Raw genomic sequence first — 27,673 nt, forward strand, 5'->3', positions numbered from 1 at the left:
AACAGACCAAAAGAAACATGAATAGAACTAATAGCACAGAAGATGATGAGTGAAATAGACATTGGATTTTGAATGATTAAAAATTTAAAAATATGGGAACAAAAAATGGAAAGATTTAAAAAAGCAACAAAACATAATGGCCTGTCACAAGTAAGTTGACTTTATAGAGCTTACTTAATGCTATAAGAAGACGGTTAATCTTATCGGCATACTTTACTACATCTTGCAAACGTGTGTATTCTCGGGTAAGTCCGTTTTGCCTCGATGAAGACATCCGAATTTCCAAGAGAGAAAATCTTACCGTTTTTATACGAAACCATTAAAAGATTTTAGGCAGAATTCGAAGCCAGGTCTTTAAAACCAAAGGATATCAATATTATAGATTTTTGAAATGTAAATCCTGCTCACGAAAGACTGTTAGCATATAGTACGGTAGTGCCGTGGATGGGCTGAGATTTACATAATCCGAAAATCTGCTCTAGAGTCCAGACGTGGAGTTATCGACCAACCGGAACTAAATAAACAGGATAAGCAAGATGGTAGTCTCTCATTGAAAACGAAATTCATCTTACATCCAAAGGCATTCACAAAACATCCATACTTAAGATGGGATTTGAACCCGTAGCCTGATGACTGAAGAGTGGAAATGCTTCACTGGACCAACCAACTAGGCTAACAGTTGACCTATTGTAGACCTACGAATTGACCTACAGAGGCTCTTGTGTTAATACTATCTTTTAAATAAATTTAAGGAAGTCTTTAAATACAACATAGAGTTATGAGTTATGTTTTAATTTTTTTATTAATTAAAAGTTCTACAGTTAATGCAATGAGAACTATTGAAATACCTTCGTAGCAGAATGGCTATTGAAAGACAAATATTTCAACACTGATTCAGCGAAGAGGTGAAGGAATGAATATTCTGATCAACAGCGACATTATTAGGAAAAAAATGAAAGAAAGATGGACTGTGGTAGGATCTGAGCAGTTATTATTATTCGCAGTTGAGCACAATTGAATATAAATACGATATAAGCTGCTCTTCTGGGCAACTTGAATTTGACATTTATAGTTAAATTATGCTGGGTTTAAAAATGGAATGTATTCAATCAAATTTCCGTGAAAAAGGAAAATATTAAATTTCTTTTTCACTATATCTTGTAAATAGCAAATTTGTTTTTAAGAAACATCAGCTCTATCTTTACAATTTTGTAAACGAAGCCGAGGGATATTTGGTAGGGCACGGCATAGAATATAAAATTTATTACTATGAAAAATAAGTGAAATAAGAAATACTTATTCATTTATGATGGGATTGGTTTAGAAAGAAACCAAGTATCGTAATGAGAGCTTATTATTTATTGATAGAAATATCAATAAATATGTAATAACACATCATAAAATATAACAGAAATGAAAAAAAAAAATATATATATATATTGACTTACACAATGGAAAAATGAAACTTTATTTGGAATCGAAGAATTACTTTCCAGTTCTTTGCGTCTGTCCGGAAATATTAGCATAAAACCGCGAATAAAAATCCAATATTGAATCGAATAAAGTTTTCATTATAGAGGAGGACTGCTGTCATGCCTTTAGTGGACTACGTTGATGGAGTTCAAAAATGCATGAAATGTTTATAAAGCCATTTAGTTGTGCAGAACTTATGAATATTGATAACTAGCTTCAATATTCCAATTGCGACTACAAAGCGTACAGGACTTCAAAATAGAAAACATTGTGTTTAATTATAATAAATCGTCACGCTACTGAATTTTTCATTAACTGAGTTTCGTGACTGTACGAACGCACAATAGGAATTCTATAGAGAATGAATTTAGTCAAGAGGAAATGCTAATGGACTTGACTACTCACATTTTCATTAGACTTCGTGACTAACGGAACATTCTGTCTAATTACTGGAACATCATGTATTCTTTTGATGAATAGAATGAGACAGTGTTCTACGATTACAGCAAAAAATCTATTTGTAGGGGAAAAGATTTATTCATCTTTGATTTATTCATTAAAATTTTATTTTTAAGAATTTTAATATCTTATAATAGAAATAATATAAAATAGTTTCATTTGTTTTTTGTGGGACAGAAAGGATGTGACGTCATACTTCCACAAATATACATAAAGCATGAACTATTGCACCACTAAATTACGTCATTAAGACTGAAGCAGACGACAGACGATGTATTCCCAATAGTCGCCGTTTTTGGTTGGATTGCGCAATTGCGTATTAGCGCAGTAACAGGAACAGAAAGGCTAGTTATAAAACAAAGCTTAAAATGGAATATTAAAAATATTAAAAATATGAATAATAATATTATATTTGTTGCTATAACTGACTAATTAAAATTCTGAATTTTAGGGTAGCAGACGACAAATGAAACGAAGCCTTCATAATGTTAAATTATTAGAATTACGTAATGAAAAGTTGTTACTAAGATGAACAAGTTAAATTTTTAAGTATTTGTTATTTACTCAGGCTATTTTGAAGCTCTTTACAAATACCTAATAAGAACAAACGAAGACATTTTCTAGGAAACTCACAAAGCTCCTGCAAGTTAAATTAATGCACTATTAAAAAATAAAAATAAATAAACAAAATTAGGAAATATGAGCAGTGTACAGAAAGGACTTAAACAGCGAGACATCAGCATGGGAAGTTTTAATGATCTGGAAAAAGTTGGCTTAACAAGAATAATTCACATACAGAACTTGAATAAGGTACTGAAGTGAGGTTAGGAAAGTGCATTTCGCGGTAGAGTTGGAAACTATGACAACATAAAAGAAGAAAATCTTACAAAAGTTTGATGCAGAAATATCTCTAAAAATGTTGTAATAAGCCATCATCAGAATAGACAAGATGAGACTTTCAAAACAAATTTTCTAAATGAAACCAGCGGAATCGAAAACGAAACAGTGGAATACGAATGAGACCAGAAAGTTAAAATAACATAAAAAAAAGTTCGAAGTATCATGACAAGGAAAAATAGGATTTATGCCCATGTGGTTCATAGAAAGAAGAGTGAAAAATACGCTAAAATAAAAAAATGAAAACTCCCACAAGAAAGCTCACAAAATATAACAGAGAAAAAGCAAGAACTTTTGGACATTCACAACACGGGACTCCCTGCACCCATGGAGGCCATTTATCTTAGATAGTGCAGAGTAAAGACGTACAGAAGAAAAAAAATTGAGGTGAAGGAAGAGATTTCATATGTCAGATCGAGTGCATTGGGAATAAATTGTGGGAGCAGAAAAATATTATTAAGGACTTTTCAGTAGAGACTTTTTATAAAAGTAGAACATTTTTGAATTTCCATTACTGGATTTCGTTTGACTCAGTCATTAGAATTCATCATAAATAAATCTTTCAAGTTAAGAAAAATAAAACAGACCTATAAATACTCATCTCGTTGTAGGATATTTAAATCATCTCTATTAGTTGTATGCTGTGACGTTAGAGGCCAAACATAATTTGGAAATTTATGTTTGGCCTTTAACACTCCTGCTCTAGAAAATCAGTCTCAACAAAGATGTATTTGAATATTTAGCAACTGAATTTACGGTTACTTGAGAATGTAAATTAAATATTTTATTCGAGTAGTTCTGATTTTTCTTTGAAAAGGTTAATAAACAATCCTGTTTAAAAAAAAAAGAGAAAAAAAAAACATTGAAAGAGACGGTGACCACACAGCAAATTTCTGTACTTATCGTTCCCCACTCTAGAGGACATACAAAATGCTTTTATCTTTCAAGATACAAGAGCTCAAAATCCTCTCTAACAAGTATAATAACTTGGCAGCGTACATTAATCGGGAATGAAAACAAAGCCTTCAAACAACGTTAGATTTCTTTCACAAAAATAAATGAATGCTAGAAAACACTGAAGTAGCAATTCTGGCATTTTTTTTAATCGATTCGTTCCTCTTTTTTTTTTTTTTGTCGAGTTTCAGCCGGAATTTCCAGATATATGCACTGTCAGCTGTTTGATGATCATTCAGCAGGATTTCAGCAAGAGTTATTAAGTTGAAAAGTTGTCTGCACTGAAGTGTGTAATTGAAAGAGCCTGCTAAGTATTTTCTAATATCCAGCCAGACGTGACAGAAAATCCGCTTGTTAGATCATCACAAGCTGGTAATTTGTTATTCGCCCATCAGTAAAAAAAGTGGGGAAGAAAGAAAGGATATTATTCATCAGCAGAAATCGATTTTATAACTCTCTTACTGTTGGACGCCTCCCAGAGAAAGAGAAGGGGGGGGAGAGGAAGAGCTGGCGACAGTGTGTGTGTGTGTGTGTGTGTGTGTGTGGTTCGCGTGAGAAGTCTGAGAAATATTTTCATCTCCAGTCAGCTGAGAATGAAGTTCTCTCTCGTGTGTTGGACAGAGAACTGATGCTACCCACCATTCATTGCGCATTGTGATAGCCATCCTCAATTTTTGTTGATGGACACATTTCTTATAAATATCTTCACAGGTTAAAACACATTATCAGTTTGCTTGAATTCGTATGAAAGAAGAGATCATATGGGACGACTAAGTTATCATTCTGGAACCAAAAATAAAACGTAATGTAACCACCGAGACTAATTCTGGCAAAGGTTAGTGATTTCTGCAATTTTATTTTATGTTTTGTGAAAGAAGTATTTAATTAAGCCTTCAATTTATCAGTGTACATTTCAACTTGGTTATAAAGATGCGAAAAATGTAACAGGAAAAAATTTATTGCCAATCATGTTTCCTATCTCGAGTGTTGGAATTTTTTTACTTGGATAAACCGTTACAAAGTTATATCAACAGTAAAGGCAATGTTGTCATGGCTAAAATATATCTATTATTATATATATCCAAGAATAGTGACTTAATCGTTTCCCCTAAATAAAGTCTTCTAATAATAGTTGAAAAAGGTAACAGTTGAGATTTAAAACAACTTTTAACGTTTTTTTACATATTTTGATAAATATTTGCTCTCTACTACCGAATGGGGGCTTCCTATCTTCCCTTAAAGTGTTAGGCCTGTTACGTCCTCTGTTATGTCTATCAAAGTGTGCACTCTCTGGCGAGTTTGCCTGTTATGCAGGAGAAAAACCGGAGTTCCCAGGATGAAAATCCTTCTACCTCTTTATGATATTGGCTAACCCACCTTTGGTTGACACTCTCTTACATAAACTTCAGATCTTTCTAACTAAAGAGAAGTGTTAATAATGATTGATTAGATTAGTATTAAAAATCTCAAATATTCCAATAGAGTCATAATATTATACGAAGACTGAATGAAGGATATAGAAACACTACTTAACTTGGACGTGTGGTACTCGGTATGCAGGTTTGCTAAAATAACGTCACAACTAATGGATGCTAGCGAACAGAAGGAACACCAAACGACCTTCCTACGAAATAAATAGTGGGTGTCAGAAGGAAACTGTTTGATCAGGCAGTTGTGATGGTTCCAGAAATAGCGAATTGCACTCTCTTGCCTCCTGTGCGCAGTGCTCAGCATCGACGAAATAGTGTTAGCATGGCCTTTATGAGATGGTGCGCCGATCAATGAGCCAAAACCTTAAGTAAAGAGAGACATTTTGGAATTCCTTCACGGTGAGCCTTCGGGTGTCAGACCTCTAGGTGTATACGGTAATCCTTAACTTATGGCCCCAACTACGAAGTGACAGCGACCATGATAGAGTACGACGATGCGATCGGGCTACAGATGCCTGGTTTTATGGTATCTGGAATAGAAAAACGGGACGATCTGACCAACGTGGCTAAAAGAATCCAACATGTCGGCAACAACCCCTTTGACTTCCAGTAATTCGTGGCTTAATTTTAACTTTTTTTTTCTCCTTAGAAGTTTTGGAAAAGTTTTACTTCTAGTGACACTACTTTTTTGCTGTGTTTGTTATCCGAGATCTTTTATACGCGTAAGAAGAGATGCGTCAGCGAAACACCCACTTAGAAGGTTAAGAACAGTGAAGCGTGAAGAAAAACAGCGAGTGTTGTCATCACGCTGTTCCCGCCATACTTAATACGGTACGTGGACCGCAAGGAGGAAGGTTTTTGCCTAATTACATTAGCATTTTGGGTCGACCTATGTTATTCTAATAAGCATCCCTTAAGTACGTTAGCAGAGGCATAAACTTAATAAAGCCCAACCACATGTTTACGGCAACAACTGACTCAGCACACATTCCGATGTCTGGCTATAATCAGCGTTTCATTCCCATCTGCTGCGTATGAACTTTTTTTTTTTGGCCACGTTTTACTTTGTTTATATTTCTCTCATTTCTTTCTTTCTTTCTTTCTTTTTTTTTTTTTTTTAGTTACGGAGACTCAGATATGACGAAAAGGGATGAAGGCTATCCCACGACGTGTGAGATACACTGAATAATAAGTGACAGTCCTTGATTTCTACACTTTCACGAAGTTTGTTTTTAACTGCTCGTGTTTCCTCTTTCTAAAATTACAAGACATTATTGAACAGCTACGAAGCATGGAATGGAACCAATGGTGAATTCCCACAAAGTAACTTGAGATGGTTCGACTGCACTTAATTGGAGTTCATTATTTTGATCAAATTTAGATTCAGAATCGAATGTTGAGACTGAACCTATAGGAATGTAATTAAGACTGGAAAAAAACAAATTGAAAGACGTAAACTTCCAGCGCTTTATGGAATTTTTTGGGTCGTAGAATCATGTCTAGGACGTGGAGGATTTTATAAGTTTTCAAGTGAGGTGAGCTAGTCTGTCTCATAGGGTTTTTCATCCCTCAACGTTTTATGCATGATCATACAGCTTCACAGCCTTCATACAAACCGATCGAACTCATCTGTACCAACTGATCTGTTCCATTTGCTAAGTTTGTAATCAGAACTGCAAGAGTTCAAAGCTGCTTTTTGGCAAAATCTTAAAGAAACTGACAATCAAAAATTCTAATTGCATGTTCTATATTCAAAAGGCGGAACATTGAAGTAAGTGTGTTAATGATCCAAAGATGACAAATCTTTGAATCAGAAGTCATAGGTATAGCAGTTTATGGATGTTACATAACGCTATTGCATTATTAATGATGTGACTGTTGGGAGAAAAGTTGAACATAAGGCGTTTTTGTGAACTTAAATACCATACATTCAGAACTACACTTCTCAGGTATGAGATACACATACAAAGAAATTTTAACTAGTAAATGTACTGCATAATTTCGTATCATTTTAATATACTTAAAGCAGCTCTATTGAAACCTAAATCACCTTGAATAGAAACGATTTTAGAATTTTTCATAAATTATCTTGAGTACCAATTTTCATCAAAATCCATCCAACAAATTGTTATGTTAATAAATGAGGGATAAAAAAATCTAAAACACTAACGCTAATCTAATGAACTATTATAAACTAATGTAATCTACGAACGTTAATCTGATAATCTAACAAACGTATTAAAGAATCATGAAAGATTTGTTACTAATTTTTGGTGGGTAGTTCGTAGTATTGGGGCGCATTTCTTCTTCCAAACATCTAACCAAAACAATAGCAACTTCCACTAATGGAAACGGACATCTAATACTTACCCTTTTTTCCACTTTTAGTTCATTCCCAAGTTTTATCGCGTTCAGGTTAGGACTCTGTGTTGTCCACTACTATGTCCTAATTCACTTCGATGATTTCTTTGCGATATGAAGGTGATCCGTGGAGGAACAACTACCATAAAATCACAATGTAAAACGTTTTTATTTCCTAAAATCAGACAGACGCCAGAAGAACACAGAAATCCACTCATGTCATAGATTTCGTTGCTTCAGTCATAATTTTAAGCAGCATCAACATCTGTATCCTCCAAACCAAAATGTGTCCAAACATCCCATACGGAAATACGACTGCAAAAATATATCGCATGATTTGTTGTTCCATTACAGACTTTCACTGTTTTGTGTAACTTGATCCGTGTCAGTCGATGCGTATTTTGTTGTTAAAGAACTGTGGGAGGCAATTTTTTCGTGCAAATTCATTACGTGCAGTTCTCTGTGTGTTTTGCGAAACATTTAATGGATTGCTTGGCTTCTCGAGTCTTCAAACTGATTTTAGGGTCTGATAGTAAGACGAGGTAAACATGTTTTCAAGAAGAGTTAGTTCCTGTTGGTCAATATTTTAGGCCTAAGGGAAAATATCGTGAATTCACTGTCATTTACAGACTTCCATTTCTTCAGCACGTCATCTATTATACAGATATTTTCACACAAATATCATATCCCCTTCTCAAAATGCTGTTAACTTTCTCCTGTGCTTATCTTTCTACATACATAATTTAGAGGGCACAAAATTTTGCATATTTCATAGTCACATCCATTTTCATGCAATAGGAGGGAGGTCACACTCTCACCCAACCTCCACCTTCACCCCCACATATACATATGTTGCAAAGAAAAATAATTTCCCTGAATATAAAATTGCGTGTCAAGGCAACTAGTTGGAAGTGGGTGAACGTCAAGTTGATGTAGATGCTTCTTAAGTTTAGCAACTTTACTAGAAGAACGATTATGAAAATACAGACAAGATAAGATGTGCCACTATTACCTCAAGATTTTCAGCAACAAAGGTAACCCATTCTAGAAGTCATATTCTTAAAGAAATGAAAAAAGAAGGTTTTGTTTGGGTGGATGATCAAACTCAGTGTAACATGCATTTAAGTCAATTAATAATAATGGAAAATACGAGAAATATTTTGACATATTCAAGAAGAAATAGAGAAACGTAAGAAACACATTTACAGCTATCAGATGCTGGTTGATAGATTTAAAAAGAGTAGCAACCTGTTGCATATGTATCACTGAAGAAATGACAAGTTCAGATAACGCAGCTTTATATAAATTTATATACAAGAAGGAATAGAAAACAGGAACACTGAATAAAAGTTCAAGAATGTTGTCTCCTAATTTTGTCTCCTAATATATATATATATATATATATATATATATAGCATTGCGGCCCACATCTATATATTTATATAGAAGAAAGTAGTTTCGTCTAATAGCTTCTTAAACTTTTGTCTTTATTATTATTATCGGATTTCGCATTTATTTTATACATATTGAACCGAATCCTTTCATTATTAATGAATCCAATTAAAATCTACTTTGTTTACATTTCTAGTAGACTGTTTGAAATAATAAAAAATAATTATAATTAAGTACATCGTTATTTTTTGGCAAAAATCGAACCCGGCAGATAAATCACAATAAAAGTAAATAGACGAACATTTGTAATTGCTTTGTTTTGCCTTTAGGATAACGCATGACATGTTATTTAAAATTAAAATTGTAATGCAGCTGAAGACACTCACCATGATCCGTTCTACAAATAAATAAATAAATGATTATACAGCGGGTTATTATACGGCATAAGACTAGATGTTATACTGACTGTTCACGATCGGAATGGATTAGCGATGTCTTCGACAACCAAAATAAAACAACGAGAAAATTGAATTTTTGATCGTAAGAGTTCCATTACAGTTATGGACCTTCGATAAAATTGGACTCACAGCCAACATAAGTACTTCTAAACGATGCAGTTAGATTATGGTTTTCTCTAAAAGCAACTTTAATCTTATTTCGTATTTGAACTCTACGATATTTTAGGTCGTTTATTAAAGGAATGTCATTTTCTTGATGTCTGGAAGACTGCGTTTTTTTTTTAATGATTTTCTGTGCACAATAAATTAGTTCCTGAAATTTTGTAATTTTTAGTTCCATTAATATCTTCTTATTCTCGAATAATATCTGTTTAAATATAAAAATTGTCCTTCACGAGAATCGCTTCAAAACAGCTGAGAGGAATGCCAAAAATATTAATCATTAGTTAACATTATGATGATATCGTTTATCATAAAGATTACAATTTCGTTATTGATAGACTTTGTAACAAATCAGAAAATAATCACTACTGTATATCTTCCCGAAGCTATTTTCAGTTATCTTTGTAAATGAATACGAGGTGAGACAACTGTGAATATATGAGATAATAGAAGTGCATGGAAAATTTATGGCAACGTACATCGATAATGTTGGGAGTTTTTTCCCACTTGGTTAGACTATAATAAATTTAGTTTAATCCTTTATCCAAGTATAAGTAAACAAAGTTTGCACCTGTAGTATCTTCAGGACTGAGGCAACTCGTGGTAAAGGTGGACCAACATTCATCACTCCTTGTTTCAGTATCTCCCATTTGTTGCTTCAGTCCTGAAGATACTTCAGGAATGAGGGGCAAACTTTGTTTGCTTACATTTAGATAAAGGATTAAACTAAATTTATTATAGTCTAACCAAGTGAAAAAAACTTCCAACATCTTTCTCTAAATCCAGAGTAATTTAATAATAAGGTGAAAAACCTTTTGGCAACTCGTATAGGTAAATATGACTTCTCCATTTCTTCCACCTTGGTCTGGTTCCCACTGACGAGACCTCAATAAAGATCGAAACCGGTCTGGGTAGTGGCCCTTCCCTTAATGCATAGCATTACATATATTATATATATCCTCAAGGAGATGTGCTTTGCATTATGGGAGATACTAAGACAGGGAGTGATGAGAGCTAGGTCCACCTTTACCTCGAGTTGCCTCAGTCCTGAAGATACTTCAGGCACAAACTTTGTTTGCTTAGACTTGGATAAAGGATTAAACGAAATTTATTATACGTCAATAATAAGTTGAACTAAGTCAGTCACGTCATCCTCCTTCAGTCATCAATGAACTTCAAAATCATGCTGTAAAACACGTTGAATATATTTTTTCTCTATGCTGGTTCCTGTTATCCTACAATTTCAAATGTTTTATTTTTTAAAAATGTCCTAATGAAAGTAATTTTTTCTGTTAAAAAGGAATTAGTATACTGTTCAGCATTTGCAACAGAATTGACTTATGTAGACTAAGATGGCGTGCTAAACTTGAAATATAATTCTAGTCGGTGCATTCAATGCAACCTGAATAATTCTTGCAACAAATCGACTAGAAAGCAATATTCCACCGCAACCATAACAAGAGATCAATGTCTGGTCTACAACAAAGAACGTACTTAAGTATCTGCATAAAGATGGTTTATCTGATCATCAATATTACTGTATTACGGAAGATAAACCCACCTACCACCTAAATATTCACAAACACACATCCATATCAATGAAATTCGAATTCAGAGCCTAAAGGTAAGCTGTAGGAATGCCATTCATTCAGTTTACTGACTGAAAAGACCAGCGAACTAAACTTAGACTTAAGAAACTTATGCCCGTTTCTCAAAAGACAGAATTATTACAGATCAATTCAAGCTTTTTCAAGGATTTTTTTAAAACTCTCTTTAAGTTTTTTTTTTTTTTTTTTTTTTTTTAAATCTGTATTTTCGCTGTTTACGTTTTGATAGTTATAAGTTCAGTACTAGAAAAACTTGGCTAACAAAAAGAAAAAAAAGTGATCTATTAGGAGAGAATGAAAAACATTTTAGAACTCTGCTTCACACTAGAAAAAAATGGTAAGATAAGTAAAAATTCTACAGTTGACTACAATCTTTAGAAATATAACATGGGCGGAAAAACTGGAATTGAGCAAAATGTATTTAAGAGAATGAAAACACAATTTATTGAAACAGAAGTTTCTAGACCTAAGAAATGAGATAGCATACGGATTTTCTCTTATTTTAAAAATATTATGAATGAACTCAATTCAACGATATGAAGACATGTTTCAGATAGGATCAAAGTCATTAAAATAAACATATTCACGCACTTTGAATGCGATGAACAAACATCGATTAATGCTATGAGTAAATTCTTAAACGTAATCATTTGAAATTTAAAAACACATCGATGGCCGTGCTATTTATATTTTGCTGAAATATGCACGTAAAGCTGAGTCACCGAAGCGAAAGTGGAAAAGCACGTGATCATTATTCTATGGGTGAATGCCACGCATTAATTCTGGACAACATTTGGCTTAGACGCGGAACATGAGTTGTGGCATTATCACTGAAAGAGGCAGCGATATTATTTAGAACTTATTTCATTATTTCTAAGCTCGTGCCATTAACTCAATGAAGGAACGTTTATTACATATATAACTAAAACTTGGAGAGTGCATTTGCCCACGGGTCGAAAGAATCTGAGAATAACTAATGATATTCCTCTCCCTGAGAGTATTTTTGCCTACTAAAGGGTAGTCAACATTGCAAATTTAAATAACATTTTACCTGATAAAAATATCTGAAATATTTCAGAAACTTTTATTAAAATTTACGTATATCGAATGTTAACTAAATATCACATAATTACTATGTGCGCAGGATTCTGTATGGAATGTCCTTTATCTCGACCCATTGTATCATCGCTCCATGTAATTGAATGTTTTTCTCCAGACTATCCCTAATGTCATTAATATACAAGTTAAACAGGAGTGGTCCAAGCACAGAACCTTGTAGTATGAAATTGGTCACCTTCATTCGCTTAGATTCAGCACATCCCTACATTATCCTGGATACCTGTCAGATAACACTCCAGTGTCCAAGCCACGTCTATTTTGCATACCCATCCCTGTGGGTTGGTGTAACAACCTCCTATGCTGAATTCTGTCAAATACCTCGACAAAATCTAAAAAAAAATCAAATATAACTTCGCTATTGAGACTCGAACAACTAGGTCAGGGGCGTAGCTAATTCTCTAACACGTTCCTTTAACACACACGCTGATATCTAATTCAAACTCATTGCAGTATTTTGATCTTGCAATATATTCATGAACTTTTTATCATCTCTACCGATTCCAACTTTATCATTTCACCCAGATTCATCACGGCTTCCATAGAGCTAATTGGTCTGTCAATGTATATATGATCTAAATGATCAAATTAATAACTCAGCTATTTCCAGTTACACTTTCCTGTCATCCGTATTTACCAAGGTTATCCTACCATGATCATTCTTCATTTCACTCGTGACATAGTGAAGAAATCCCTGGGATTCTGTTTAACCTGTTCAGCTAGCTTCTTTTCTTAGACTGCCTTCACTTTTGCTCATCATGGTTGTCACTCGTCTGACATGCTCTTTGTACTGCTGATGTGACGGATCACCACGTTTAGCACGAACAATTGTTCCATAGCGTTTTATTTTTATCTAGCCCATGCTTCAAAGCTTTAGTCGTCCATTCTTCACCCTCTTATTAATCTAATTCTTCTGACTCTAGAAATGCAGTTCATTATAGAAACTTAAAACGCCTTTGAATATTTCCCATGCACTACTGATTCCTCTATCATATAGTTCCCCCCTACCATGGCACAACTGAAAGTTGCCTATGCAGTTTATCGAAATCACCTCTTATAGTTCTACATACTGTACATACATACTTTCTTGGTGAATGCCTCTTGCACCCATTCTGTGCTACATCATTTATACTACCACCCAAATAATTTTTCTCTCCTAATTGTCGTATCTCAATCTGCACTCGCTTGCACTTGAATAGACTACCCAGGCTCATCGTTTCCAACAGAATACAATCTAGGTTTTATATAGAATCTAGTATCGAAGCTGTGATCCTTATATCACAAACATCTGATTCTTTTTCAAAAGAAACAAACAAAAAACATTTGAGGGAAGGTCCAGTTATTATCTCTTAATTTCTCCACTTGAGTAGAATCTAAACCTGGAAAATGGCGATTTTAACACGCAATATAAATGTTGTCTGGAAGAGCAAATTGTCAGAACAAAATATCCCGATCAGAATTTTGACAACACGAAGTCTCATATCTGACATTCTCATGGACTTTCATATGATGCTTCAAGGGTTAGTTTTGATGGTAGATTATCTGCAGCAGACCTCTCTCATAATGATATTGTGACAAGGAGATCTATAAGGATGATGAAATGACTCCTGGAAAGTCTCCTGAGCGACACGCATCGTAGATGAGGTTGCTGATCATGTAACTCATCATTACTTGGTGTAATGATAGTAGATTCTCCGGATATATTCAAATACATCATCATGGAATCAAAACCATCTTAATGTGAAAAATCATCAAAAGGTGATCAAATAAGACATGGATGTCCGATTCGATGTTATGTATGACACTTTGCGCAGTTTCACCGGATATGGATAACTCAAGTAGAATCGACTAATGAAATAATACTTAACTATCTTCACACGAATCTGTTTCTATGAGATGAGGATGAGTGTCGACTAATCCTACAACACTAAGAATGGAGAGGACTCGGTTGAAATAACATTGTACCTTGGTACAGACTATCAGAAAATACAGATACACTATCCGCTGTCACTGTCCGTATCACTAACCGAGGTGCCTCCATTTCAATTACTATATATTCCCCAGATCGCAATGAACTCTGCACAGATAGACGTAATTTCAGAAACTGTATACTTCAGTGAGAAATCGAAACCCGAGTTAGTGGGTAGTTAGGTGCTGATAATTCGGACCTACTTTCACTTGTGATTGCCTTTTCCTTCTTACTAATATCCTTAAGTATTTCTATCGTGTCTAGTTCATTGATTCTTGATGTTTCCTTTTCTTTTATGCTTTTTTTATGTTTGAGTTGCTAAAAATATTCTCCGTCTGCCTGTTTACTTGCTTCTTACCGATGTCAATTTTTTTCTTACATAGTTTTCATTGTACCCCAGTAAGAAACAATTCTAGAAACATACCAATGTTCACCTGCAAACTGTTTATATTTAAACTTTCAGTACCACTAAGAAATGTTCACTTCGCCTTATATATCAAATTCCTAATCACTTCCAGTCTTCAAAATTTAGGCTTCTGCTTTCACACGCTAAAGTCACATTTACAAGAGCTTCACTAGAAAGTAACTGACCAAAAACAGTTAACATATTGATATGGTGATTGTTCCATTTCAAACATATTAGTCGAGTTTTCATCTTTATAAATTAATTCCAACTGTTCATTAAGTTTAAACCAGCAATATTAAGTTGTAAAAATACAACAAACAGCCTCTCAATAACAGATTAACTCGGATGTCACGCTAGTTACACTAGCAGATATTTAATCAACATGCACGTGTGGGATAGATTTAACAGAGCACAAATTCGAAACTTCCAAAACCTATGAATGAATAACAACAAATTAATGATTCTGAGATACTTCCAATCATTCATAAAACTAAAACATTAATATAAATCAATTGCTTTCAAACTATTAATATACTCCAAATATGCTACAATGTTTGGTGATTAATATATATCACCAGACATGCGACCTGAAAACACACGACATTAATCAATGTGCCACCTATATATATATATATATATACAGGGTGTTCGGGATAAATTTGACATATTTATAATTAATTATATTTTTCCGTAAGTTACATGTATTAACACACACTTCTCTTCATTTAAAAGTTTGGACCCTTCTTCATTGATATACAAGATGTCAGAAAGGATGGATAGCTGGAACCCACCTGAATCATGGAAGAGAATAACTTGTATCATGATGATTCGTGCCCGCCATCAAAATAAGGATATTACGACTGCTGCCCAATGCTCCCTGAATACAGTAAAAACAATCAGGCATGAACTAGAGACTTGCAATGGTGACTACGAGGATGTAGCAAGAAGAAAGATCCCTAGCAGACGATCTGATTTCGTTCGTACAGCAGAATTCCTCGCAAATCCGCAGGAACAGGTGTTGAAGAACCCTGGCATTGGAATTCGGGCTTTGTTCGTGGAGTTGCTAACTGTAGTCAAGCCCTGGATAACAAGGGTAGCCAATGGTAGGCCGTATGTATGGCAGCAGGATTCGGCCCCTTGCCACACCTCTGGGAAAAGTCAAAAATGGTTGTCTGAAAATTTCTACGACTTCACCAGTCCAAATGTTTGGCCTCCAAACTCCCCAGACCTTAACCCCATGGATTATTTTGTATGGGGCGCAGTTGAAAAAGACACCAATCGCACTTCCAGTAATACAAAAGCCCAGTTAATGGATAAAATTAAAACAGTTTTTGCGGCCCTTCCCAGGGAGACTGTAGCATCAGCTTGTTCGAGGTTCCGAAGCAGAATTGAAGCTGTGATCGATGCTAATGGTGGCTATTTTGAGTAAATCTTGTTGATAGTATTGTAATTAACTCTTCCTGTAATGTTTTTTTGTCAATTCATTAAATTTAATAGATACAAAGAAGATTTTCTTTTTCCTTACGAAACTGTCAAATTTATCCCGAACACCCTGTATATCCGTGGGAACCAGACCCGGGAGAGATAAGCAAACCATTGTTTTGCTTCCTTGGGTAAAGGATTAAAAACCAAGTATATAATTTCTTAGCAACTTGAATGTATAGTAGAACCAAGGTAAAAAAATACTTTCAACATCTTTCTCTCACCCAGAGATTTTTGTTAATAAGGTCGAGCACCTTTTGGTTACTTGTATATGAGATATATATGACTTCTGCATTACTTCAATATATATATGATTTATATGATTGAAGTGGTCAATCGACCGTGAGATATACGTGAGATATATATATATATATATATATATATATATATATATATATATATATATATATATATATATATATACTGTATATATATATATATATATATGCACAGGAACTTAAAATTTAAGAAGCTCAATATTAGCAATAGTACAAATGATACATATATATGAGTAAAAGCACTTTGTTAGCATACATTTCATCTTTGAGAAATTTAAGAAAATTGATCATATGGACTTTGCATTGTTATATATATATATATATATATATATATATATATATATATATATATATATAGGGCGATGAGGTTGAAACCAATACCCTTGGAGGGTAATGGATGGCAATTTTCTATTACCCTCCTGCCATGATCTGAGCTTTAATTGCTCAATATATAAATATATATATAGGAAGCCAAAAGCCCTTTTTAGGACTTCCATGGCAATGCTGTAGCCAATGAAGTTTTAACTGAGGCTCGGCTATTGCCGTTACCCAGCCATGACTAGAGCCTTTTAGCTCAATAACACTCCATCCACACAGATTTACTTCATTCAGATGACGGGATAAAGAGTCAAGGACTCAGTCCATCGCCCAGTTCTTTTAAGAATTTTAAGAATATATATATATATATATATATATATATATATATTTTTTTTTTTTTTTTTTCATCCCTTGGATTATACCGCAAGATTATTTAAATCCAGTAAATTACAATCTTATACTTTATATAAAAAAAGGTAACACACTGTGTTATCAACATATCAATCGATAAAGTTGAAGCGCCACCTACTGATAGCAGAGCAACCTAATTTGTTTGTAAAATGAAATGGTATACACGCAAGTGTTTATTTCAATTTATCTATTATAAACACATATATAAGCATAACTTAGAAAAATGTGCTAATTTGTTTAATAGAACAAGGCCCACAACAAGCCTTCATTTGTTTTGTTTTAATGTAAAGGAGTACATGCTAACATCGGGATTTGAACTCGGGTCTTTCCGATCAAAGGGCTTCATCTATACCGACTGAGTTTCTCAGTAAAAAAATACATATTGATTTTTTTTTAATCGCTTATATATCTGTACGCGACACCATATATTCATGTTGATACCTGTTTGATTTTATCAACAAGTGTTGGTCTAAGGTATTTGTTTAAATAAGTAATACGAATTGGAACTAATGAGGCTCACATTTACATCAGATATTAAATCCTTGAAAGTTGACCCAAATTTTTCACAATGTTTATAACATCACGTGCAACTTTCCATAGCCTTACATGATTTTCCCATTAACGCCATATCATATGAACGTTGACATAAATAAACGCAGATAAGCCATTCTACTCAGTTAGTTATGTTTCCGTTAAATTTTTAATCAAGAATAATAAAATATGAGCTTATTGTGGAGGCCAAAACGTGAAATGACTAAAATTTATTTGAAATTATTACTGCAACGGTTACTTTGAATAAACGATTCGAAGTAATTGAAGAAATATGCAAACTAATTTAAGTCGTAATTATTATTATTATTATTATTATTATTATTATTATTATTATTATTATTATTATTATTACGTGACATCTCCGTGGAGTTCAAAGTCTCATTGCTGGCGAACATTTTGTACCACGCAACCGCCAAGTACAATAATTCATTTACCATCTACACTACGCTATCTGCTACACACTAAGTGTTTTTGTGTGTCAACTGCGTGTATTCTGTGGCCGATTTTTGTTTGTATTAGAAATAAAAGTGACATTTTCGGTAGAAAATCCTACCTTCGTATGAAATACACTAAGTCATCTCCAATTGAAAATATTCATATAACAACCCTTCTTGTCACGACGAGAGTACAAACCGGAAGATCGAAGGGTAGATCTTCCGGTTTGTTTTTCCAACTGTGCTACGAATAGTTGAAAGTACATAAAAAAAATTCAAACAAATTACGAATTAAGTTGTCATTATGGAACACTAAAAATATTTAAATGAAACGTTTAACAGTTTGATGCACAATTAAAGATGAATGTTCCTTGGGTTTGCTGTAATAAAGTTCTAAAAGGCATATACACATCAGTTCTTCTTTGTACTTAGGATAGAATCATTAGACTACGGTGATTCAAAGCATCACAACTGGAAAATTATAGCCAATAAACAACCTCTTCCAATTTTTTTATGTTTTAAAAAGTAAATAGAAATTTATTCATTATTTAATATATCTCACATATTTTAATAATTGAAAAATAATTCATTTCATAGCAAAGTGTATTTAGCCATATAATGTGATATTTAACTTCGTTAACCGAAAAATATTTCGAGATATACGACCGCCCTTAGCAATCCTAAGAATGCGATAAAGGTGTTGCCGTATTCAGAGGTCACCTTCGTTTGCTTAAACAAGCAAACCATAGAAAACATCACACAAAATAACATAAAAGATTTGCTTTTATATGTTGAAAAGTGAAAACTTCGACAGAACTTCCACCAACTTTTAGAAGCCGAAAATTTCTTAATATTAAGGAACTGACTCTTGGTTGCTATGACCTGTTTCGAATTCACAAATCTCTTTCACAGAAGAGAATGTAAACAAGTCTACAGTGGAATTTTTTTTTTTTTTACACTTGGTAATCGCGTTTAGAAAAGTTAAACGAAAATAACTGCGCCGAACGCTACGAACTTTTTAATGAAAACAGTGCCAGTTTGTTTGTTTTAGCTTTTAAACTAGTCTCGTAGCCTGAATAATAATAATAAAAAAAATGGAATTGCTCCCTGTTCCTTTTATTATCATGCAGTGCGTTAATAGGGATAAAGTTTTGAATTTGTTTTTATTAAAAAAAACAAGCATGGCTAATGCGAGATGTATAATCATTGAATAAAGAAAATTTTTTCAAAAAAAATTGCATTTATATTAAATTCAAGAAAATAATAATTATATAAAAAAAGACACTGATGATGTTTCGAAGCTCACTTTATAACGTGATAATTAGGAAGGGAATCTTTAGACGAAGCATTAAAATAGATTTTATATGAAATGTTGTATGTGACCTCATTCTCAAGATGCAGCTACTGTAATTTTTTATCTTTTGTTTAGCTCTTAAGTACCCCCATTTAGAGACGAATCATTTCTGTAAAGAACAAAGCAAGGTCATCTTTATGTGACGCACTTTAGTTAGTGAGAAAAGAGTGGAACAAGTCTAGAAGATGTAACATTTTGTGACTGTGGAGAAACGCATTCAGAAAGGCATCCCATCATAGAGGTGCAAAAAGGATTTTGTATTAAAAAAAAAAAAAGAATTTCTCGCATTAAAACCTAGCACAGTTGAAACGCATTCACATTAAAATATGATATTTTATGAGGAATTGAAATGCATTTTTAAACCTACTTCCTAGGTATATTCGCTATTCTGTATTGAAGTCATTTAAATGAACTTCGAAACAGAATCTTTCTAACTACAAACAGCATAGATTATATTCAGAGATATTCATTTAGTTATAACCGACCTGAGACGAGTTTTTAAAAATTAATTTTAATACGAAGTCCAGGTTTGTCTATGGAAAATCACGTGACGGCCATCGGGTAGAGTTATTATTTTTTTTTTTTATTATTATATTATATTTTATTATAAATATATTTGATATGTTTATTATATATGGTTGACTAAATTTTAAATTGTCCAATAATTTTATTTTTTATTTTTTTTCAAGTAGAGTACTTGAACACCAAGTAATTACCGACCTAAGTCTCTCTTCTTCGTCTTATTAAGTCGATAAATGAATTTGAAATGCACTGAAGGAGTTTGTCTCTTGCATATAATACTCTCGGTATCTTCCGAAATTCCTTTTTATTTATTTATTTTTTTAAATCATTTAATTATCCTACGTACTTTGACCTTTCATTTACATGGGTAGGAAAATACATGATAACTGGTGGGTGATTCACAGATTGTGATAGGGGTCTTGAACGAATTTACTTTCTAGAAAGAAAAGTCAAAGATCTTTTTGTGAGGAAGTAATTAGCTGGCCGAAATTGTCCAGAGAGTGCAGTTGTAATTGGAGCATAAATGTTTTTCTGTATGTTTAATTTCATTAGTGCATCTGTATCGGCTCTTATTTGTAACCACAACGCGACCACAGCTGAGATTCTGTTTAGATACGAGGAGGACAGTGTCTGATAATCCTATAAACGAAAGCTGAAAAATATGTGGTACATCAATGTCATATATAGATATATACACCCTCTGTCCAAAAAAGAAGCCGAACTTTTCGAAAACAGAAGAAACTAGTGGCGCCACCTGTTGTATCTTGTTGTCGAAAGCGGCAGCCTTCATTAGTGTTGTGTCAACTGTTTATGACATTTGTTTCATTAGAAACCGAGTTATAGTGCCAAGAGTGACAGTGTGTTTTAACGAACGGTGGGAAAATGAGTTTCAAACAGAGAGCTGCGACTGACTTTTGTAACTTAGTAAACGTTTTACCGAAACGCATGAAATGCTTCAAAAAGCATACGGTGATGAATGCTTATCCCGTACTCAAGTTCACGAGTGGTTTAAGCGATTTCAAAGTGGTTGTGAGACACTTGAGCACGACGAAAAGCCGGGCAGACCAAAATCTGGACTGAGCGAAGTTAACACCCAAAAAGTACGTGATTTCATCAAAGAAAACCCGAAATCTTCCGTGAGATTGATTGAAGATGAATTGGGGATTCCAAAATCAACTGTGCACAACATTTTGACCGAGAGTTTGGGCCTTCGTAAATTGAATTCGAGATTTGTTCCCCACAATTTGACCGACGACCAAAAAATGTATCGAATTGAACACTGCAAAGATCTCATTAAAACCGCTCGTAAAGACTCAAACTTCATTGAAACGATCATTACTGGTGAGGAAACATGATGTTTTGAGGATGAGTCCGAAACAAAGCGCCGGAGTGCTGAATGGAGACCACTAGAAGAGGGGCATCCGAAAAAAAGCGCTTGGAGAAGTCAAAAGTAAAGACAATGCTGATTTGTTTCAACGATTTCAAGAGTATTATCCACAAAGAATTCGTTCCGCCTGGCCAAAACGGTCGATGTCGAGTTTTATCTCGCCACTGACCGTTATCTCGAAAGTTTGAAGCGATTGATAGCGAAAATTCGTCGCTTACGGCATGAATATCGTGATGACCGACGTTAGTCAAAATACACTGTCACTCTTGGCACTATAACTCGGCTTCTAATGAAACAAATGTCTCAAACAATTGACACAACGCTAATGAAGATTGCTGCTTTCGACAACAAAAAGATACAACAGGTGGCACCACTAGTTTCTTCTATTTTCGAAACGTTCGGTTTCTTTTTGGACAGAGGGTGTATGTTGTGATATTTCTCTACACACAAAGCAAAAGGCTTTTTTTTCTATATCTATATTAATTTTTTTATAATTAATCCTATAAACGAAAGCTGCAAAAGATGTGGCACATCAATGTCATATATTGATCTATATGTTATTGATTTCGATTGACTGAGAATGTTTGATTTATGCATTCATGCACTGTTATTCTTATTACGAACCATTTGTTCAAGCCTGATGCAAAGGCTGCAACCAAAATATCATTTTTATTATTGGTTATTATGCAAGTAAAATGTGACTCTCATGAGCTGGCTTCTTTACGATTCTGTTTTATTTTCAGGTGATCTTTCTCCAATGGCAATTGCTGGTATCACTATGGGGGTAGTCGGTGGAGTAGCAGCCTTGATCATTACAGTATTCTTCTGCTACTTCGTGCACCTGCGCCAACAACAGCATGGATCTACAAGTACCATAGAAACTAGAAGATATTGAACAAGGATTCATAAACTATTAATACGCACACGTGGAAATTGTGAAAAAAAAATATGAAGTGTGAAATGGCATCACCAGTACAAGCTCTTTTACGTCATAATAGGAAAGAAAATTCCTGTTGTTTTAGCCTCAGTCTATTCACTAAATTTATTTGAGATACTACTGTTCTTTGATCTCTGTAACATTCACAGATCCACGCTGTTCATAATAGCCGAATGCATCTAGTGTTAGTGCTGGTGTCTCAGACAAGAACATTTACAATTTCTTTGTCTGACTTAAAGGTTTCCGCATGAAGACTATATGATGTAGAAGTAAAAGGTTATATAGCCTTATATCATTTCAATTTTGTGTAAAGCCGATGTTAAAAGATCCGTATAACTTTAACTGTTTCTTTTCTACACATGCAATATCAATTTTAAACTTAACTATATTTCCAAATCACCAAATTCGAGTTAATAAATGAACTTTGAGACTACTAAATATGAAGTTTATTTGTATCTAACAGAAGTAGATGAAGTAATAGACAATATACCCTCCACTGCACTGGGTGTGTAGTCTATGATCAGTTTTTAAAAATGGCTTCAATGTTATATACTTGTGTTGTAATTTTCTGACGTACATTGTTCCAATATTTTTTTTTACAATAAATTACTTTATTAATGAAGCTGCGATGATCATTGCGAACTCTCAATTACTGCATAGCGTATGTTTATGAGCACACATTTAAAGTCATAACACTGGGCGAACGTGATATTTGGTTACCGACGTCATGTCAAAATATTAGCACGAGTTAAATGGTAAGCAAACCCTATTTTCAACAGCTAATTTTCTATAGGCAGAAGCGATCTACTCTACAGCTCTGCTTCCACCACTCACAAGCCACTACTTGACTTCAACTACACCAGCGCCATCTACAGCCGACCACCACCACTAGTATTTCCACAGACAATCACAAACATCCATGCCCACGGCGGGATTCGAACCCGCAGCCTCTTGACTGGAGAGTGGACACGCTAACCAATCGGTTGCAATTGTTTGTTTTCGATCTGGATCTCTGAAAAGCTTGTCTTCAATCTCTTTCCTTTGAGGATCGATTTCTTATTGAACAAAATAAGTTGTAGAAGCCAGGACTGGAAAGTGCCGATTAGAGCTTTGAATAAATAAATAAGCAAACATTTCCACATGTATGCACTTTTCTGTTCGTTTTTAGCGAACTCTTCTTCTTCCCTTAAATCTACGGACAATGCACATAGCGATACAAATTTAAAATCCAAAGATTACTAATATTTTGAAAGTATTTTAGATCAAGGAAATTTGGGATTTTGAAACTGTCGTTGCTGCCAAGTCTTTTGCATACTCAAGAAATATTTTGAAAGCTTAGAAAACTTTGAAAACTTGTATATAACCAACCGTAGGCTGGTTATATATAAATTCATATAAGCTGTCATTCTATCCCCACTCGTAAACACTCCAGGGAGGGGAAGCTTAGAACACAAAGACATTTTCAAGGTGCCTATCAAAGGATCCAAGAATATTTCTTCGTAAGAAGGATACTCAAATTTCGCATTTGTTTAACAGTTTCTGTATTTTTTTACTGATATTCTATGCCAAGCAAGTATCATAGACAACCATTGTGCTTATTATTTTTTTTTTTAAGTGATGATAACACGAAGTTTTTTCATCGCTTACTAAAAGAAAGAGATGTCATTCTTAGCTAGTATTATTTGCGTTTTTCGTTTACTTTTGTGGCATACAAAACAGGAAAGAAATAATCAATAGGTGAGTACTCTTTGTGCACATGCAGAAGTCACGTGGATGGATACATGAGCAGAAAAGTATTGGTGAAAAGAGAAAAAAAAATACCTCCGAGTGCACCAGGTATAGCTTTGTATTGTATTACTGAGAAAATTGGGTTTAGGCCTCTCTATAGAAATAGTCTTAAAACTTCGATTCTGTGCTTACTTTGTATAGAGATTATGCTCACAAACATGCCACTGGGAATCAGGTTTCGTCCTTTTCTTGACTGGAAAGCAGATGTCTTAACGGGCACAAAACAAAATCTCATTTGAAAGAGACCTAGGGAGTAGGATAGGTATAAACACGAAGTAAGCCAAAATATTCTTCATATTCTGTTTGACATTCAGTGAAAGTTTCAAGTAGATGAAACATTGGCTTAGAAGTAGTTCAAACCTCGAAGAGGGATGTCTGCATCGTATTATTTATGTAACTGTGGAAGAAATAATGTAAGAATGAAGGAAACAAAATTGATTAGCGCATACATTTTAAAATGAAGCAAAAACTCTGAATATTATAATATAAAGTCGAATTATTTATGGATGAAATAGGATTTATCACGTATGGATAATTTAAGATTTTATAACTTAATAGGCCTAATTGAATTCCAGTTCCAATTTACATGCGCGTGAACATATCTTTGAACATAAAACATAGCAGTGACGCTACTATAAATATGAAGTTAAGTTATTTAGGAAGGTAGGTTACGTGACATGCATTCTTAGCAGGCTATTTGCTTCGCTAAGAAGATTTGCAGATAACGTCTGCATTAGGCGCCAAACATCGCTGGTGCTTGGGGTCAAGAAAATGTGGAGAGTGCGGTGCTAGAAGTGTAATTTCTTCTCGAACATCGTATCAAAACCTCCACAACAGGGACTCCCAAGCCATTTCTCTTAATGAATATAAATTGCCAAGGCCGCTGCAGCGAGCAATTTCATGGCAGAAATCAGCTCGAGTATCTCAGGGTAACTTAACCTAGCAAGTGCTTGGATTTACCGGTCAGTAAGATCTTTAAAGTAATCCCAACGTGTCTAGACGGTAGACATCTCGTGTCGTTTAAGTCCACACTAACGCAATCTGGGGTTTCCCAATTCATCACGTCCCCCCATCACATTACTGAATCCTTCGTGAAGCCTCCCATTTTGTGCAATTTCACGCGCTGTCCTACCGATCTGTGTTTTAATAACAACTAGCATCAAACTAATGAAAGTTGGCTGCTTGAAAATCCTTCTTACGCTTCTTGTTTCTCATGTTGTTGGTTCACTTTAACCATTGATGGTTTTTTTTTCTTTCAAATTCATCACTAAATTATGTCTCCCAAACACTGGTTCACTATAGCTTGACCCAATTACAATTACAATTTACGATTAACAACCTAACCAGTTGTTAATCGTAAGAATGTTGATAGTTTTTGAAGGTTGAAGAATGTTCAGTTTACGAGTTAACTTTTCCAATTAAGAAGAATATAATTTGGTATTATAAAGAGTGTTTCTAAGTGTTTCTATATATATATATATATATATATATATATATATATATATATATATACATAACTCAATTTGAATTCCACCTAGCACACGAGAAATACTTTTATATTGCAAAGTATAGCAATTTTGCGTGAATTATCCAAACATTATATGAAGGCAGAAAATTTCTCTAAGAAACTAGGGTTGTTTATCTCACAACACAGTCAAACTAGCCTAGGAATACATGCAGTTTACAGACATCTCTCAAGGGAAGAAGACTGTAGATATGAGAATTACATTTATTTATATTACTAGTTGTTGGTAGACTACTGTCCAGTCTTTGTTTTCATCCCAAGAAAAATGTAAAATATGAACATAAGTGAAATATTGGGGACATATAAGTATGACGAAAGATAAAAGTGGTATGTTATGATTCCTGAACACAGTCTTGGATTAGATTACCAGTGCCACCAAACTGTATCATGGTAAAGGTATTCATTCCTGAAACATTTTTAGGATTATTCCATTTCCTCAGATATTATCCACTACAAGCATGACATGGCATTATGGTAGAATAGTCTATTCTACTATTCGACCAAAAGAGATGGACCTTGCAAAGTCCATCTCTTTTGGTCCTTGTAACATTCCAGGAATGAGTGGCCTTCTGATGGCCATTGGTCATTTCTATGAAATCATCTGCATGATCCCTTGAAGGGTATACTTTCCTTTTGCACTTGTGAGGATGTTAGAGTCTAAGCTCGAATCCTATTTACCAAGCGAAGAACCTTTGTTAGTATTTATCAACCGAAGATTTATTAACTATCTCACAGGGGGGAAGAAGGATTTTTCAGAAACTCAGTTCTTTATTCCCACAAAACATGCAAATCAGTCAGAAGAACAAATGCAGTCTTATATGCTGTAATAAGAATGAAGTAACCGATCTGGAAGAGTCATTAGTAATAGTCTGGGTCTGTATCATAACATTTCAACTGATGCCAAGCTCTGGTTGTTAATAATGACACGCTGAGTGGCTGCTTGAATTTGTTAACTTTATTTTCATCTGTTTCCAGTTGTTTCTTCCCCATGTAGTAGTGCATCGTCTAAACAGACATGCTAACGACACAGCATCCTACAAATATCTCCAACTAATGGGTATGTCTTTTCGCGTGAATCTACTCATCTTGCTCGCGATCATCTGATGCAATCGGAAGTCATTTATATTCCTCTTTCATTGCACGGTCACCTGTTCCACACGGACTGGATTTTCCTAATTTGCTGTGACATTAAAATGCTCGCACTATATTTTAGAAATCAATGTATTGAAAACGAAAATAACTTGAGATCATATTCAAAAGATTGTTCTAAGGAAATGGTGAACTTTGCTGAATATATAATATCAGAAATATCGTTTAATAACAATGAATTCTCATTATATTGCTCTAAAGTGATTATTAGTTTTAGCGAAAAACTCAAGCGAAACGTTTAGCGTTCAAATCCCAGTTGTGTTTAACTGTATATCTTTTATTATTATTATTATTATTATTATTTAGAGAGAGTTATTTCTGCTACCATATCAAAATGTGACACACTCCTTGCTTTCCCATTAGTACAACCATTTAATTTCAGAAAATAAAGAATTCCAGAAAGCGATTTATGAAAACGAACTCCGATTTTGTTTACGATGAGCACGTTGACTATTCAAAAATTCTACGAAAAAATCTTACTGTCAATCATTTCACTGAATGATCGATAATTCAGAAACAGAAGCAATTATTAATATTATCTGAGACATCCAGGGAGTCAACGACTCATCGAGGGGAGGCAATAAATCACCCAAACTAGCTATCATGTCTTCCTTTAAATTCATCCACTTTCCCTAAAGGCAAACTACTCCACTCACTGACTGCTCTGTGAGAGAAAAACCTAGCTCTTACCCCTTTCTTGACTGCAAACAACCTTAACTTCCATGGATGCCCTTATGTTCCCTTCGTACTTTTCATATAACGAAACATTTAATCAATCGATAGCCTGTAACACCGAGTCAGAAGTTTATAGACCTCTGTCATACACCCCTCTTTATTCTGTTAACCGGATTC

At 34.2% G+C, this 27,673-nt stretch overlaps 1 long non-coding RNA gene across 1 annotated transcript in view; it reads left to right on the forward strand.

The window, feature by feature from the left end:
* The window catches only part of LOC150100647 (uncharacterized), a 55,448-nt gene extending 32,511 nt beyond the window's left edge, over nt 1-22,937 (forward strand). Inside the window, exon 3 of the long non-coding RNA XR_016549184.1 lies at nt 22,166-22,937. This is a non-coding gene — a long non-coding RNA (uncharacterized LOC150100647). The remainder of the gene's footprint in view (nt 1-22,165) is intronic.
* Nucleotides 22,938-27,673: the final 4,736 nt, after the last annotated feature.

This window comes from Typopeltis vanoorti, chromosome 12 (assembly GCF_054136105.1).
Source record: "Typopeltis vanoorti isolate ZY-2024b chromosome 12, IOZ_Tvanoo_1.0, whole genome shotgun sequence".
Taxonomy (NCBI): domain Eukaryota; kingdom Metazoa; phylum Arthropoda; class Arachnida; order Uropygi; family Thelyphonidae; genus Typopeltis; species Typopeltis vanoorti.